General features: G+C 39.9%; 1 protein-coding gene across 3 annotated transcripts in view; it reads right to left on the bottom strand.

Annotated features, from left to right (window-relative positions):
* Positions 1-376: 376 nt before the first annotated feature.
* The window catches only part of LOC135221884 (protein argonaute-2-like), a 60,088-nt gene continuing 43,913 nt past the window's right edge, over positions 377-16,551 (bottom strand). For 2 of the 3 annotated variants that reach the window (XM_064259842.1, XM_064259841.1), the window contains exon 4: positions 377-2,472. The gene's annotated coding sequence lies outside the window, so the exon portion shown is untranslated. The remainder of the gene's footprint in view (positions 2,473-16,551) is intronic. The other variant, XM_064259843.1, reaches the window with a different exon arrangement.

The following is a 16,551-nucleotide window of genomic DNA, read 5'->3' as shown; positions in this document are numbered from 1 at the left end:
AAAAGCAAGGGACAGACCCAAGCCGAACGTTGTCAGCCCTCACACAAGAGGGGTCAATCTCTTTAAAGCCAGAAGAAAGTGTGTTCCTAGACACCTTGTACTTACTTGTATATATGAAAAGACACCTACACTGCAGCCTCTGGAAGTGGGTTCTTTTCAAGTACTACTTGACAACACCAACTGGGTCTCCACCAACAAAATCTCGAACGGAGGAGATCATGACTCTCTCGAACCCCTTATCTAGGACAAAAGATCCTGCGTTTTGGCTACAAACTCAGGCACAAAGGAGAACAAGATAAACCCCTACTCTTCCAATTGCCAGGCAAGAAGTACCAGGGACCCAGGGACATTTTTATTGCATAGTAAAACAGACGTAATAGATTACAAAAATTTTTAATCAAAACTTACTTTAAAATAGCATTTTTACTCAAGACTCAATAAATGACCAATACATTTTGCTAAAACAGCTTCAATTTGCCTGACCTTTTTACAAATCTTATATTATTAAGATAGTTCATATCTTAACAAGCATTTCAGAATTCTCAAGCCTATTCTGAGCCGACCACAATAAAACCACTATACTTTATACTTTCATGTTTTTGCTTTTGCAAGTAATTTTTTCTTGTGGATTAAAAGTTTTATCAGTGTACAATAGTTACATAATGTAATGCACTTGCTCTACAGTAATTTTGTGCTTACAAAGTAATTTTTTTAAGGTGCCAAAAGGTCATCAGACTAATGAGATCGGGACCCAACACAGGGCAGGAATTGCAAATGTTTCAGCCTCTTTTGTCAATGTCACGTACTCCAGGTTGAGAGGCTTGCAATCTCAATCCACCATCCACCAGTTTCTCAGGAGCAGAAGTTTCCATAATCCAAACCATTCTAATCTTCATTGTAAGGTCTTGTTCTGACAGAAGGAAAGAAAAATGCCAGAGTTACTTAACAGAGAAGAAAGGTGCCACTAAAATTTGCTAGGTCAATAGCAGAGGTCCAAGATTTCTGGGGCTTTGATGTAATCTTCATTGTAAGGTCTTGTTCTGACAGAAGGGAAGAAAATTGCCAGTTGCTAAACAGAGAAGAAAGGCCCCACTAAAGTTTCTGGGGCTTTGATGACTGTTATTAAAGGACTGGGACATTGCCTCATAGCTGCCCTTCAAGCCCATGAAAAATACACTTTATGTTATAATTACAATATATTTATATTCAACTTCAAACACTAAGTCTGCTCACTACTGTATACCAAAATGCTTAATCCCAAAAGGCCATTACAGGAGGATTATTGCACAAAGGGTAACGATTAGCACTCTTAACAAGAAACACTATCTAGTGTCAATTCCTTTTCCTACACAACGTACATACAATGAGAAATATTCTACCACTTGGCTTTTTACAAGAGGCACGGTGAAAAGGGGAGTACTATGGTGTACAGGCACAAACACAGCCCAATGTTGCATGTCATCAGCTAAACTTTGGAGTGACAGTGATGACTGAGGGCTTCTCTATCAGTGAAATAAAACTTTTTCATGGAAGACAATACAATGGGCTCATTTCAATAAGAACATCCTTAGCTTACTGTTCCTCAAGCAAGTAAGCACTGTAGATCAACCAGTTTAACTACCAAAATAAGCAAACTTCAACACAGTAAAGACACTCACCAACATTTGAGTAATGCACAGAAACAAAACTTTCAAAGATAAAACTTGCTGTATAAAACTTTTATTGGCTAACTCACAAGAAAAAGAACATTAATTAGTACCCCAACACTTAAAATGTTACTAAGCAATGAGAATGATAATTAACAAACTACTTCTGACAACTAAAAGGCAAAGTTTTGTGCTAGATATAAATAAAAGCTCTTATTTAGTTTATTGGTCTCTCACAAAAGAAAATTAATTACATTACTCCTTTACATAAATAGAGTTTTATATGAAGTTAGTAAAGAAAGGTAGGGAAACAAAGACTTATTTGACTAGAAGAAGATGAAGTACTGTGCAACATATATATATATATAAAAAATATAAATAATGAACAAATTTAAAGATAAACATATGTACACAGTTCCTATTACAATATAAACTAGCAGCTCTTATCATACAACAAAAGTTTAGCTTTGGGAAATAATAAACACATGTCCTAATACTGCATATCTGGGCACTTGAAAACCTGTACATCTGGGCACTTGAAAATCTATCAAACAGTCCTCCTATGTCCTGTACATCGGTACAATAACAAGAAAGCCAATGGTATTTTATATTACTTAGCAAAGTAACATAACTTTGATTATAATGGATACGTATATAGTTCACTTAACAAAAAGCACATCACAGTAGTACAATAACCCCAAGCCTTTAAACCTACAATCACATAGTAATCACTGTATAAAGATATCTTATCTAGATGAAAACCTATAAAACTTCCCCATACAGTTATCCTCAAGTATCACAATTTCTCTTCTGAGGGCACTCTTTCCTGAAAACAGAAATATTTATTAGATCATGAGAACTGCATAAAACGAGTAAAGCATGGAAAGCTGCTATATAGGTAGTCACTTACAATTCTCATTACAGGCAGTCCCCAGTTATCGGTGGACTCGGTTATCAGCGATCTGGTTTCATGGCACTTGTTTAGTGCCATAAATCAGTGATTTACGGCACCACAATGAGCAGAGTTCCAGGTATCGGCACCATAAGCGCCATTATGCACACATATTTACATATATATATATAATTTAATTAATCTATAATAGTATTATATATGTTTTATATATTATCTATATATATATTTATACATATATTATATTAATATAACAAGTCACTATAGAGATAGATATAGATAGATAGATAATATATAAATATAATAAATAAATATAATATATAATATGAATACAGGTAGTCTTCGAGTTATGATAATTCGTCTTACGATAATCCCATTTTACTATGGGGTTAACAATTATCACTGATATGACAATATTTTGAAAATATTTTGAAATTTTGCTCATAACGATTGCAGTCAAGCAGCGTACAACCAGGAAGCAGACATAGACAAAATTACAATAGCCTAACTTTATCCCATCTTCTAGTTACAGCAAAAGAGAATTATGAAAGTTTTTTTCATGTTTTACTCGTTTGGTAAATGTGTAGAGCCATGAACAACCGAACAAGAAACAAAGTTTTGCTAAGTACAACTGAACTGGATAACAACATCCATTTGGCTTGTACCTCAACCATCAAACAATAGTAAACAATTATCGCAGTTATGTTATAAATGACGAGATGTATAATAGGACTGATATATTATTAGGTAATAACATTGTTCACTATAGATCAAAGATCAGTAAAGAAACATACTGTTAAATTGAAACAAAGTTGTAGCTGAGCCGAATCACTTTTCGAGCTGCTAATGACTTATTCTGCATCAGTAACCCGTAAACTTATCCGATCAAACACAACCGTAGATAAAGTTGAGAGAGAATCCTTTAAATCAAAACTTCAGGCCTTGAAAGAATACAGTTTACTGCTGTTTTCACGCCAATAAAAGATAAATAACGTAACGGTAAAGCTCGTACTATGAAGAAATCAAGTGGAAATGGCAAATGGAATCACATAATTTTCTTTACACAATAAACATGCACACACAGCAATCTGTTAACGAAAAAAATAATTTAGTTCCAAACGAGACATATTAAATTCATACTTGGACTTGAAATTAACGAGTCTTATGACGAGATGACGACCTTGTCTCATATAAGTAAAGTATCTAGATAATCTTTTATGCTAACTAGAAGTAAAAGAATTCACTTTGAATTGAGTTAAATACAACGAAATAAACTCTTATTCAACATCAGTGATTTCCAAATCAAAACATTGACCGCTTTGTTAGTATTTTATGATACAATACGTAATATGAGAATACAGATAATATAATAGGATAGAGTAATGTATAATTTTTAAAAGATTCACAGAAAAGATGCACACTCGTTATGTTTTTATTCCATAATTATATGTAGGCATCAGCAGCCTGATAGGTGTCGCTCAATTATGCCGATCTCAGTCTGAATCAGAGTCCAATTTACCATGGTATCTATCATCTTATGCGCATGGCTAACTTCTTAATGTTAGTCAATTTCTCTTAATACTAAATTATCATGAGCCAATAAACATTGAACCTAGAAAATTAGCTAAAATTAATAATTACTATGCCGTAAAGTACACTGTGTAGTGTGGGGTATGCTGCCCTATATGTAAAGACATATACACATACATACGTACATATACATACAGGCAGTCCCCGGGTTACAACGGGGGTTCCGTTCTTGAGACGCGTCGTAAGCCGAAATTCGTCGTAAGCCGGACATTGTCAACAAAATGCATTCAAAACTATGTAAACTGCATTCTAATTGCATTTTTCATCAAAAACACCTTTAAATATTGATTATATTGCATTTATGGTGTCATATTTCATCCGCCAGATCAGCGTTTGTAGGCGTCGTAACTCTGGTACATGTGTCGTAACCCTGGAACATGCGTCGTAACCCTGGAAATAATTTCTGATGAATATAATTGAAAAGCGTCGTGATCTCGGAACGTGGTAAAGCCGAGACTGTCGTAAACCGGGGACTGCCTGTACCACACACACACACCCACACACACACTATATATATAATATATATATATATATATATATATATATATATATCTATATATATTTATATATATATATATATATATATATACACACACACACATATATACAGTGGTACCCTCGACATACGAAAGACTCTACTTACGAAAAACTCGAGATACGAAAGCAAATACAAAAAATTTTACAGCTCTACATACGCAAAAGTTTTCTAAGATACAAAAGGTTGTTGCTGTTAAGTCCCGAGATTTCCCCCGGACGCCACCAAAGAACAATTTTAAAAACTCCCGTGCCGCCAACTGAGTAAACTCGCCACCATCCTCCCGCTCTCCCCATTGGTTCCTGATGCTAGTCACCCCATAAGACCCTGCTCTTCTATTGGTCAGCATCTACCCTTGTGCTTTAAGTATTCGATTGGTAAAGGATACTGTAAAATGATATTGTTAAGATACAATAAAGTTTGTTCATACTTACCTGGCAGATTTATATATATAGCTGTATTTCTCCGAAGTCCGACAGAAATTTTCAAAACTCCCTGGCCCACAACCCGCAGTGGTTTTTCGGGCCAGGTGGTTAGTACCCTTCCCGCCGCTGGAGGCGAGTGTCAGGAACCATTCCCATTTTCTATTCAGATTTTCTATTCCCACTGTCTCTGAGGGGAGGTGGGTGGGGTACTTTGATTATATATCTGCTAGGTAAGTATGAACAAACTTTATTGTATAACAAAATATCATTTTGTTCATGAAACTTACCCAGCAGATATATATATAGCTGAATCCCCACCTTTGGAGGTAGGGGAGAGACAGAAAAGGATTTTGGAAACATTAATTACATGCAGATGAATAACATCTTGGTTCCTTACCTGTTGCATAGCTGACTTCGTGATTACTGTCACCCAAGTCTGCCTACTGCTTTACTAGAGTCTCCAGCAAGGTAGTGACTATATAGCTGGGGTGATTCTAGATGATCTGTCAACGGGAGCGTGACCACAATGTGACTAGACCATTTTGAACCATACTATGAGGGCATAGAAGTAAAATTCACCACCTGACCAGCCTAACATTTTCATTCCCACATCCTTAGGCTAAAGGAAAGGAGTCCGGCTCAGGCGGACGACCTTACAACCATAAAAACAATCCATAAAAACTCCTACCCAATTCCTACAGGGTAGGATGAGTTGCTACTTCCGCCCCCAAACAAAGTGTCTGCTGCGACGTTATGGTCCCAAGCGCATAGCAGTTCTCGTATGTCGTCTTCACATCCCGCAGGTAGTGTGAAGCGCACACCTAGTTGCTGCGCCAAAAGTGGACTCAGAATGTCATTGAGTGCCATGTTCTTTTGGAAAGCTACCGAGGTAGATATAGCTCTCACTTCATGGGCATTCACTTTCAACAGCTTAACATCACTGTCTTCGCAGATGAATGCGCCTGTCTAATGTGTCTCTGAAGAAGAATGCCCAGAGCATTTCTTCGCCAATCGGTAAATCTGGTCTTCTGACCGAACACCATAAGTTTTAGAAGGACTCGACAGTCCTTCGTTCTTTGTAAATAAATCTTGAGAGCCCTGACAGGGCACAGGACTCTCTCTGGTTCGTGTCCAATGATTTCGCCATACCTTTGAATCCTCAAAACTTTTGGGCCAAGGGTTAGACGGATTTTCATTTTTTCACTAGAAACGTAGGACTTAATGAGCAAACAGCATTATGTCCCCTAAAACCAATAGGCCTGCTAAAGCTTGAATTTCACTAACCCTCTTTTGCCGTCACCAGAGTCGTTAGGGAAAATAGTTTTTCTTAGTAAGATCCCTTAATGAGGCATTTCTGAAGGTGTTCAAACTGATTGACATTAGGAATTTAAGTACTATGTACAATCCAAATTCCATGATGGTAAACTTAGGTGAGGAATCTTTATAGTCTCGAAAAGGGGACCTTAAAAAGATCGGGTGGATAATCTTTATTATTTGCCCAAATCAATTCCTCTATGTCTAAGACTACCAGATAAAACACACTTCTGTTGCCTTTGATTGTTGAGACTGGCAAGCTTTAGGTCATTTCTCAAGTAGAGCAAAAAGTCCCGCTATTTGGCTCACGAGGTCGTGGTAGAGGAAATGCGTGTTTTCTTCTGCACCACTAAACCTAAACGTAGCCCACTTCGATTGATAGACTCCCAAGCGTGGAAGCTCTTCTCGCATTGGCGATTGCTTTTGCAACCGGTCTTGAAAAACCCTCGCTCTGACCACTTTTTGATAGTCTGAATGCAGTCGATCAGAGCGGGGAGTTTCCGTGGTATCTCTCGGAAGTGGGGCTGTTTGAGTAGATCTGTCCTCATGGGCAATGTCCTCGGGAAGTCTACTACAAAGGTCATGACCTCTTGTGAACCACTCACCTTTGCTGGCCAGTAAGGGACCATTAACGTCATCTTGTCCCCTTCTGACATTGCAAACTTCTTTCATTACTTCTCCCAGAATCTTGAACGGGGAAAGGCGTAAAGATCCATGTCCAGTACCCAAAGAATGGCATCTATTGCTATTGCTCCGGGTCGAGCACGGGGGGAGCAATACAACGGAAGCCTCTTTGTTCTCGCTGTTGCAAAGACGTCCACTAGGAGGACGTCCCCATAACTTCCACGCTCTCGACACACATCCTGATTGTAGATCCATCGGTCAGCAGCAGTTGACCTTGCCGACTGAGGAGATCCGCCCGGGACGTTCTCCACGCCTGCAACGAACCATCGTTAGAATCGTTACTTTCTGAGTCTCGCCCCAATAACAAGATCCTCTCTCGCTAGGTTTGAACAATGATGCCGAGTGAGTCCCTCCTTGTTTTTTATGTATGACAGAGCTGTGGTATTGTCTGAATTTATCTGAACTATCTTGTTTGAGACTTTTTCTTTGAAAAACTGAGTGCCAAGTATATGGCCGCCAGTTCTTTGAGATTTATGGTACAGAACACCTGTTCCCCTCTCCAGGTGCCTGACACTTCCTCCCTCCCTAATGTAGCCTCCCCCACCGGCCCGGTGGTGGACGCTCGGAGAACAAACACTAGGTCGGGCTCTGAAGTTTTTGAGGGATGTTCCTTCCAAATTTTCACAGGATCGAGCCACCACTTTAGGTGATCCTTTACTCCTTCGGGATCCTCAAATTTGTCTCCAAATTTTTCTTTGTCCTTCCAATTCTCCTTCAGGAAAAACTGGAGAGGTCTGAGATGTAGGTTCTCCCCAAGGAAACAACTTCTCCCAGCGAGGAAATGGTGCCCAGCAGACTCATCCTTTCCCTCACCGAGCTGATTCTTTCCTTAAGAAGACTGGTATTTTTTCTAAATCCTCCTTGCTGTTGACGTCCCTGGGACAGGAAAAGCTCGAAAGCACTGAATCCATCGAATCCCCAGAATACACGATGGACTGTGTGGGGATCAGCTGCGACTTTTCGAAATTCACTAGAAGTCCCAGGGACTTTGCTAGAGTTAAGGTTGATTGAAGGCCCTTCAACACCTTTCCTTCGACGATGCTCGAATGAGCCAGTCGTCTAGATATAGAGAGATCCTTATGTTTTGCAAGATGAAAGCCACCTCGCCACATTCTTCTTAGAAATTGTGAAAATCATTGGTGCCGCACTCAGAACCGAAGCAAGAGCTCTGAATTGGAAAAACTCTTCCCTTCCATGACAAAACGCAGGTATTTCTTCGATCGGAGATGTATCGGGACGTGGAAATATGCGTCTTGCAGGTCCAATGATACCATCCAATCGTTTTGTCTTAAGGGCCCCAAGCACTGACTGAGGTGTCTCCATCTTGAACGTCTGTCTCTCTATAAAAAGGTTTAGACTGCTCACTCTAACTGGCCGCCAGCTCCGACTGTTTCGGTACCAGGAATAACCTGTTTGTAGAAAACCCAGGGACTGAAGGTCCTCGACTTTGTTCTATTGCTTTCTTCTCGAGCATTTGTTCTATCAGATCGTAAAAGATCTGTTGTTTTCTCCATGGTAAGAGGGTGATAGATCTATAGGTGTTGTGCACAATGGAGGAGGCTTCAGGAAAGGTAGGTTTTTGTATCCTCGCTCGATGACGTTGAGCGACCAGCTGTCTGCCCTCTATCTTCTTCCAAGCTTCTGCAAATAAATGAAGCCCTGGCACCTACTGGCGACTGAAGGACTTCCCTCCTCATTTTTTTAACCTCTGGACTTAGACTGAGCTCTGCCTCTCAGTCCTCTTCCTCTAGAGAAGGTCTAGGAGGATGCTCCACCTCGGGCTTTATTTTCTAAGGTGGGGTACAACACGTGAGAGCCGAACCTTGTATGCGTAACTGAGTTACCGCATATACGGTTACAAGGTGTCAAAAGGTAGAGGGACGAACCGTAACCCACGTTAAGCACGTAACTTCATTTCAATCCACTGCGCACCCCAGTCTGTCTCTGTCGGGTTGTTTTACCGACGATGGCCACCATGCAAGTAGCAGCTGCCGCGTACATTTATCCACATTATTTAAAGCGAAGATGAAGCGAAATAAAGAAGATGGTGGCAATCAAGGTTATATACTAGAAGGGTCAGAAATAGTGGACGGGAATTACTCGCTGACTTGAGATTCCAAGAAGTCTGTTCTTCGTAATAGCTAATAATTGAAGGACCTCTTCGTCACTTCAATCACCATGGTAGACATATACGTACTGACTGACCAAAACAAGGGACTCTACTATGGACGGTTCTTGTTCATAGTCGGTGTGACAAGTTCAGTCACCTCTGTTGTTACGCGTGTATACAGGCCCCGTCCACACATGGCGTAACGTTCAAAAGAGACCTCCCTTTGATGTCTGGGGCCCAAAAAAAACCGACAATTGGCGGGACGGAGTCGAACCGAGCCTCGAAACCTCGCGGGTTCGGGGTTCGGGTTCGAGGTAACCGTCCACACTTGCGTTTTTGTTACAAGAATCGGGTTACAATACAAGGTTCGGTTCGCACGTGTGTACCCACCTTTAGAAAACTGGGTTCGTGTTGAAGTCGAAGAACCGCAGGACGTCTAGAAGATTGTGCTAAGAGATCCTGAGTAGCTTTTTCCTGTAGACTTCCAGCTACATCTTTAATCATAGCCTGGGGGGAAGAGATGGTCAGGAAGGAGGGCGAAAGCAAATCTGCCTTCTGTGTTGGAGACACTGCTTTGGTATAAATTTTACAGTAGATAGCTCTCTTTTTCAGGAGCCCTGCACAAAAATGTGAAGCAATTCCTCTGAACCCATCTCTGACGGCCCTTATCCATACAGCGAGAACACTGGATAGCTCCCCCAAGCTAATTGAGTCTTGCTACGAGACTTAGTGGGGTCAAGCATCCCCAAACCCCAAACCCAGTCTCAGAAAATTAAAATACTTCAATTGTCCGAAAAAAGACCTTTCAGATGGTGGGTCTATCTCCGCCGGTGTCCATGTTTATTTTAGCTGACGAAAGAAGAGACCTTCTTGGCGCGTCAACCAGAATGGAAAAGTCCACCTTGAGCCGATGCGGGAGCCCTTTTAACCGACATCTCACCTGTATCAATACAGATCCCAGCCTTCCACCCGCAAGTCTTGAAGGAGGCTGGGCAAAAGGAAAAACTTTCCTTGAGCTTTTCTAGACTCCATCCAATCCTGCACCTTCTTAAAAGCTCACTTAGTTGAAAGAGACTTTGTCATTTTAACAAATCCAGGAGTCTTATTTGTTTTTTGACAACGAAACTGAGAAGGAGGCGACCGAGGTGCTGCGGGTTGAAACTCTTCTCCAAAATGAATCCCGAAGCAATCGAACCAATCGAAAACCAAAAACTTGATAATCGGAAGAATCTGACACAGCGGGTTGATCCTCTTCCGTTTCTTCTGAAATATACTCAATCCTTCCTCATCTATAGGAGTGACCAAGGGGACTCCCAAAGCTGGTGGTACAGTCTTTCACTCCGACCTTAAATGAAGATCGTTGTTTTGACGTGCAAGGAGCATTCTTGGAATATTAATATCTAAAGATTCAAGATAAAGCGGGGTTACCAATTTCTTGCTCATTCTCTCGATGGGAGTCTCTTCGAAAAGCCGATTGCAGGTGAGGTTTCCATACTAATACCTTGTTGTGTACCTGATGAATATGGCAACAAAGCGTCCGTTTGAACGTCTCGCTTGCATCCGTCCGAGCGTCAAGCTTGGCGGTCCAGCCGAGCGTCACGCTTGGCGTCCAGCCGCCGAGCGCCACGCTTGGCGTCCAGGTGAGCGTCACGCTCGTCGCTCAGCCGAGCGTCCCACTTGGCATCCAAGTGAGCGTCACGCTCGGCTCCATTCCCGAGCGCCACTTGGCGTCCAGGGTGAGCGTCCACGCTTGACGTCTGTCCGAGCGTACCGCTTGTCAAATAGGCGTTCCTGTGAACACCCGCTCCTTCCAAGCCGAACTAGGAGCGTCGAGTTTCTCGACTGTAGAGGGCCTCGTTTTGCAACATAGGAGCGTTCCGTTTCTTGGGATAAAGCGAGCGTCGAGTTTCTCAGACTTGTAGACGGCCTCGTTTTGCAACCATAGGATCGTCCGTTCTTGGATAAAGCGAGCCTCGAGAGTCTGGGCGAAATTTCTTCCCTCGATCTCAAAAATTCCTAGTAGGAAGTTTTCATGCTCTTTCTCCAACTGCAGTGAGACGTACGAAATCTAGAATGAGTACTCACAGGCGAAAGAGACGATCGGATCCCACCCCCGTGCGGGAGCCCTCTTAGATCTTTTAATCGGTAATTTATCATCTTTTCTTCTCAGGACGAATTTCCTGATTCTCTCTCAGCCAGCAACGAAGCAAGTGTTGTTGCAATCGACCTGATAACACTCTTTTTGTAGTAGAAAGATTATTTTTCAGGAGAAAAAACTGATCCTATGGAGAAGGCGAGGGGCGAGGGGAAGCCCTATCCCTTATCACAAGACCCGTTCTAGTTCTATTCTTAGAACGACTAGGGCGCTCCAAGGCGTCCTCGTCAGATGACATCATAATTCTCCTTTGAGGAGTCCATGCAGCAAAACTCTCCGGTGAAAAGACCGCAAACCAACAGGACAAAAAGGACGTGAAGCGTCTTCTTCCCTGCGATCGAGACTCTGGGCCGCCTGTGCGCAAAACACCTTGATTTTCTATCTTTTTTTGCGGTGGAGAGTAATCCAAGCCTCTGCGGGGGGGGGCGAAGCCCGTAACGAAGAAGAAGCGCAAAGAGACTCTGCACCCTCCTCTGAAGAGACTACTGACGATAGCCGCCTGTGCGACATTTAAACGTCATAGCTCTTTTCAGAGACATGAACGTCTTCTCATTGCTCCAACTCCTGTTAGGGGAGGACGCCTCCGAGGACGAAAAAGCATTCGCGGAGGATACGCGCACTCGCACACTTTCTTTGGGGGCAGGGCCTGGGGATCGTCTAACAGGTTCTGCCGAAAGGACGCAGATCGGTGGGGGTTCCCCGTAAACCCTCCTGCGGCCCTTTTCGACATGTCCGTCTTCCTGGGCTTGGAAGTTCGACAGAGGTCCAGGCCTAGAGGCATTATAGGGCCGATCTGACGCCCCCTCCACAACCACGGGGGCACTTCACTGCAACTTTTGTCACTAATAATGCTTTTACCCTCCAAAGCGAGCACTTTAGATTCTAGTTTCGTATTGATTCCAGAATCATAGAAAGGGCATTGTCCTTCCCACTGATTTTTCAGGGCCCGAAGGCACAAAAACAGATTTAGGTGTACCAACTACTGAATGTATAGTAAGGAGAAAACCCTTACTACCCTTACTTCTACTGCTGATACACTGCTGGAGGAAGATCTCCGTATCCTATCACACTCCAATTTCCCGCACATAGGATTCATAAGCCTTCCAACCGAAATCAGACAGACATTCACTCTCCTTACAACGGTCATTATAACACACGTTTAGTTCTCTACAATTACTAGATATTTGTGTGTGGGTCTACGAAACCTTTCGTAGCCTCACTTACAACCTTCCATACAACACACACTGGTGCTAGATGAACTAGTCCCAGACATCTTAGTTAAAGGAAAAAAAACCAAACCAAATTCAAATCCAATCCACTATCAGCGTATGCCTAGTCACAATCCACGTTCGATACCAAAAAACAAACAGGATACTCAAGTAACAGAGAATTTCGAAAAATCCTAGACGGGTAGGTGTTGAAAAAACAGTTGTTATCAACACCGTGACAGAAAAAATCTGAATAGAAAATGGGGGGGAATGGTTTCCCGACACCCGCCTCCCAGCGGCGGGAATGGGTACTACCACCTGGCCGACCACTGCGTGTTCCGGGAGTTTTTGAAATTCTGTCGGACTTCGGAGAAATACAGCTATATATATATATCTGCTGGGTAAGTTTCATGAACAAATTGAAAAACTTATTCATGGAATACATATAATAAAAAAAAAACATTAGGTAAAGAATAGAAAAATAAAGAATAGAAATGAATGGTTATTATAACTGTTTGGTATTTCAGTAGTTGAAGAGAGATAACGAAAAAAATTTATGGCTTCCCTGTGTAATAGGAAAAGGTGATTGCTTGGCAATCGTTCGATACTCTAAGTGCTGGATGTAAACAGGAGTTTGGAAGCTTTTTTTTTTTTTTTATAGTTAATGGTTTACTTAATTATTTTAAATGAGTAAATGCAATACATTTAATGAAAAAAATTGTGAATTAGATATCATAAAATACAAAATAAATCAGACTGCTATCATATGTATTTTTTAGAATTCTTCTTCTGTTTTAAAATTACGTTACATATATGTTTCAATATAGCTGTCAGTAACTCGGTATCTCCATTAGGTAAAGATAGAATAAAGAATAGAAATGCATGGGTTATACTGTTTGGTAGGTTTCATTAGTTTGAAGAGGGATACTAATGAAAATTTATGGCTTACTGTGTCCTAGGAAAAAAGTGATTGCTTGGGGGGGGGGCGTTCGTTCGTTACTCGTAGAGCTGAATGTAAACAAAATCGATTGGAAGGTTTTTTATTTTGTTTGTTTTGTTGTATTTATAGTTTTAATGATTAATTAATAATTATTTTGAAATGATACATACTGATTATTATACATTTTTTGGCATATTCTAAAGCTTTTAGCTTCTTGAGTTTAGATGTCAGAAATCATAGACTAGGCTACAGTAGCAACCGCTAACATAGGCTAGGCTTATTGCTAAGGGACATATGCTAAAGTCCCTAATATATGCAGTAAAAATGGGGTTGAACATTACATGCAGTTGAATATTACTCAAGTATGTACAGTATTTTGCCTTTTTTGGAGTCATATTTCTTTTCTCCATCTGATCGGCGTCGTAACCCTAGAACATGTGTTGTAGGCCTGGAAATATAAATTACTGGGGTGTTTTTTGGAGGGCTTAAGAATGGATTAGCCATTTACATGTAAAATGTGGTCCAAGAATCGAAAACCTCATAATACGAGGGCGCCTCTGGAACGGAATTAATTTCGTATCTTGAGGTACTACTATATATATATATATATATATATATTATATATATATATATATTATACCACACACACAACCCCCACTAATATAAATATATATATATATATATATATATATATATATATATATATATATATATATATATATATATATATATGCATAACTGAATCACGAAAGTTAGGAACTTGATAATACATAAATAATATATATCCCACAAAGGAGATAACCGACCGAGTATCCGCAGACTTTCGACATTCAAACATCCTTTACTAAGCAGATGAACTGACCATACATGAAGAAAAGACAAAACAAGAAGATTCGTATAAAACTGACAGACAGGATTATAAAGAGATTAGTACCTAGAATCCGACACATCGGAAGATGAGTAACCTTCCCAAACAAGCATAAAACAAATGGGTGCAATTAAAAAGTTTAAGACTATCATCTCAGATACAAGGAAAAGACAATTAAAGGATTATAGGTGACAGCTATTCAGAAACTTTTGATAAAACAAAACCATATTCACAATACAGGCGGGCCTGCGGTAATCGGCGCAAAATCACTCAACGGCGAATCGGTATTACGGCGGGGTCGTCAAAAATATTCATTAAAAAAATAAGGCATTTTAAAAGGTCTCTTTTACGGCACAAATTTCAGTAACAGCGCCGCTGGCGCCGTTGTCTAACGATTCATACATTTTGTAGAAATGCCGTTCAGACCATAAAGGTTATGCAAATTATATTAACAAATTTTTATGGAGAGTTATTACGTGGTATTAGGGTAAAAATATATGCCTCTGGCGCTGTTCTATGCCAAAAAAAATATCGAGTTACATAAGTGCAAATCAGGCGGAGGGATGTGTCGATTCATAAATGTTCAGGCTTTTGTTTTAAAAGTGTATGAAAAATGTATTACGTGAAAGGCATTTTTATTTCTGTACGAAATATGATACAAAGGCAGCTTTTGAAACGCCCTTCCCAACGTTATCAAATACGATATTTTTTTCATGTTCTTTCTTGTGGAAGCCGCGCCTGCCGCTCTTCCGAAAATATAGATTTAAAAAAGTGCAAATTAGCGATCGATGTGTCGATTTTTTATATGTTTATGCTTTTAGGTTTAAAAATGTGTATGAAAATATATTACGAATAGGGTATTTTTATTTCTGTGCAGAAATCTGATAAAAAGGCAGCTTTTGAAAACTCCCCTTCAAAGTTATCGACTACAATGTTTTTTTCAAGTTTGTCTTGTATGCGCCGTCTGCCGCTCTTCCGAAAATATAGTTTTAAAAAAGAGTGCAAATTTAGCAATCGATGTGTCGATTTTTCAATATGTTTATGCTTTATGTTTTTAAAATGTGTATGAAAATATATTACGTAAAGGTATTTTCTTTTTGTACAGAATAAGATACAAATTAAGCAGCCTTTGTAACTACGCTCAACGTTGTCAGGGGATGGTTTTTCCATGTTCGTTCTTGTCCGCCAGTTCCGAAAAATGCATTTGTGTTATTTTATTAATTATGATCTTTTCCATAAATCCTTTAAAAAGTTTATACATTATTTCACTGTATCCAAGAAATATGTATGTATTCTCATATTATTGTATTTTAAAATACTACGGCAAAATTAGCCCGTATTCGCGAGCGGCCAATGTTGTGGTTTGAAATCGCTGATGGAATACGAGTTTGTTTCACCATAACGCAATTCTGAGCGAATGCTCTTGCTTCTAGTTAGCATAAACGAATATCTATATACTTGACTCATATGAGACAAAGTTATTTTTTCCTTATACAGCGTGTTTTTAGGTGGAAATATTTATTGAATATGTCTCGTTGTGAATGTGAACTACTATTTTTTTTCGTTTAACAGATTACGGTTGGCGGCATGTTTATTGCGTAAAAAATTACGTGATTCCGTTCGCAATAATCCTTTATATCATCGTAATACGAACTTTACGTTTAGTTTATCTTATATCGGCGTGAAACCAACGTAAAATGTGTTCTTTCAAGCACATTAGTTTTTGATTAAAATGATTTTATCCAATTTTATCCTTCAGTTGTGTGTGATGGCAGACGTTTACTGCAGTTTTATCCTTGTTGCTGATGTACGTAATAGTCATTAGCAGCTGAACAGTTTTTTTCTCAGCTCAGATCTTATTATAACTAGTAAATATTAACGTTTATATTTTCCCGATTGATTTTCTTTTTTTTTTAATCTATATTGATCTCTGATCTATAGCAAATAAAGTTATTACATTAAGATATCTCAGTTTCTATTCTATACATAACGCCATTTTATAACAAATACGGCAATGTTTTGCACTGTAGTACGATGATCGAAATACAAGCCAAAAAAAACAGATGTTATCCAGTTCGGTTGTACTTAGAAAAAAAAAAAAAAGTAGTTTCTCGTTCGGTTCTTCATGGCTATACACGTTCACGCAACGAGTATAACGTTAAAAAA

The sequence above is a fragment of the Macrobrachium nipponense genome, chromosome 3 (assembly GCF_015104395.2).
Source record: "Macrobrachium nipponense isolate FS-2020 chromosome 3, ASM1510439v2, whole genome shotgun sequence".
Classification (NCBI taxonomy): domain Eukaryota; kingdom Metazoa; phylum Arthropoda; class Malacostraca; order Decapoda; family Palaemonidae; genus Macrobrachium; species Macrobrachium nipponense.
Note: the sequence above shows the minus strand (reverse complement) of the source record. Positions and strands in the feature narration are given on the sequence as shown.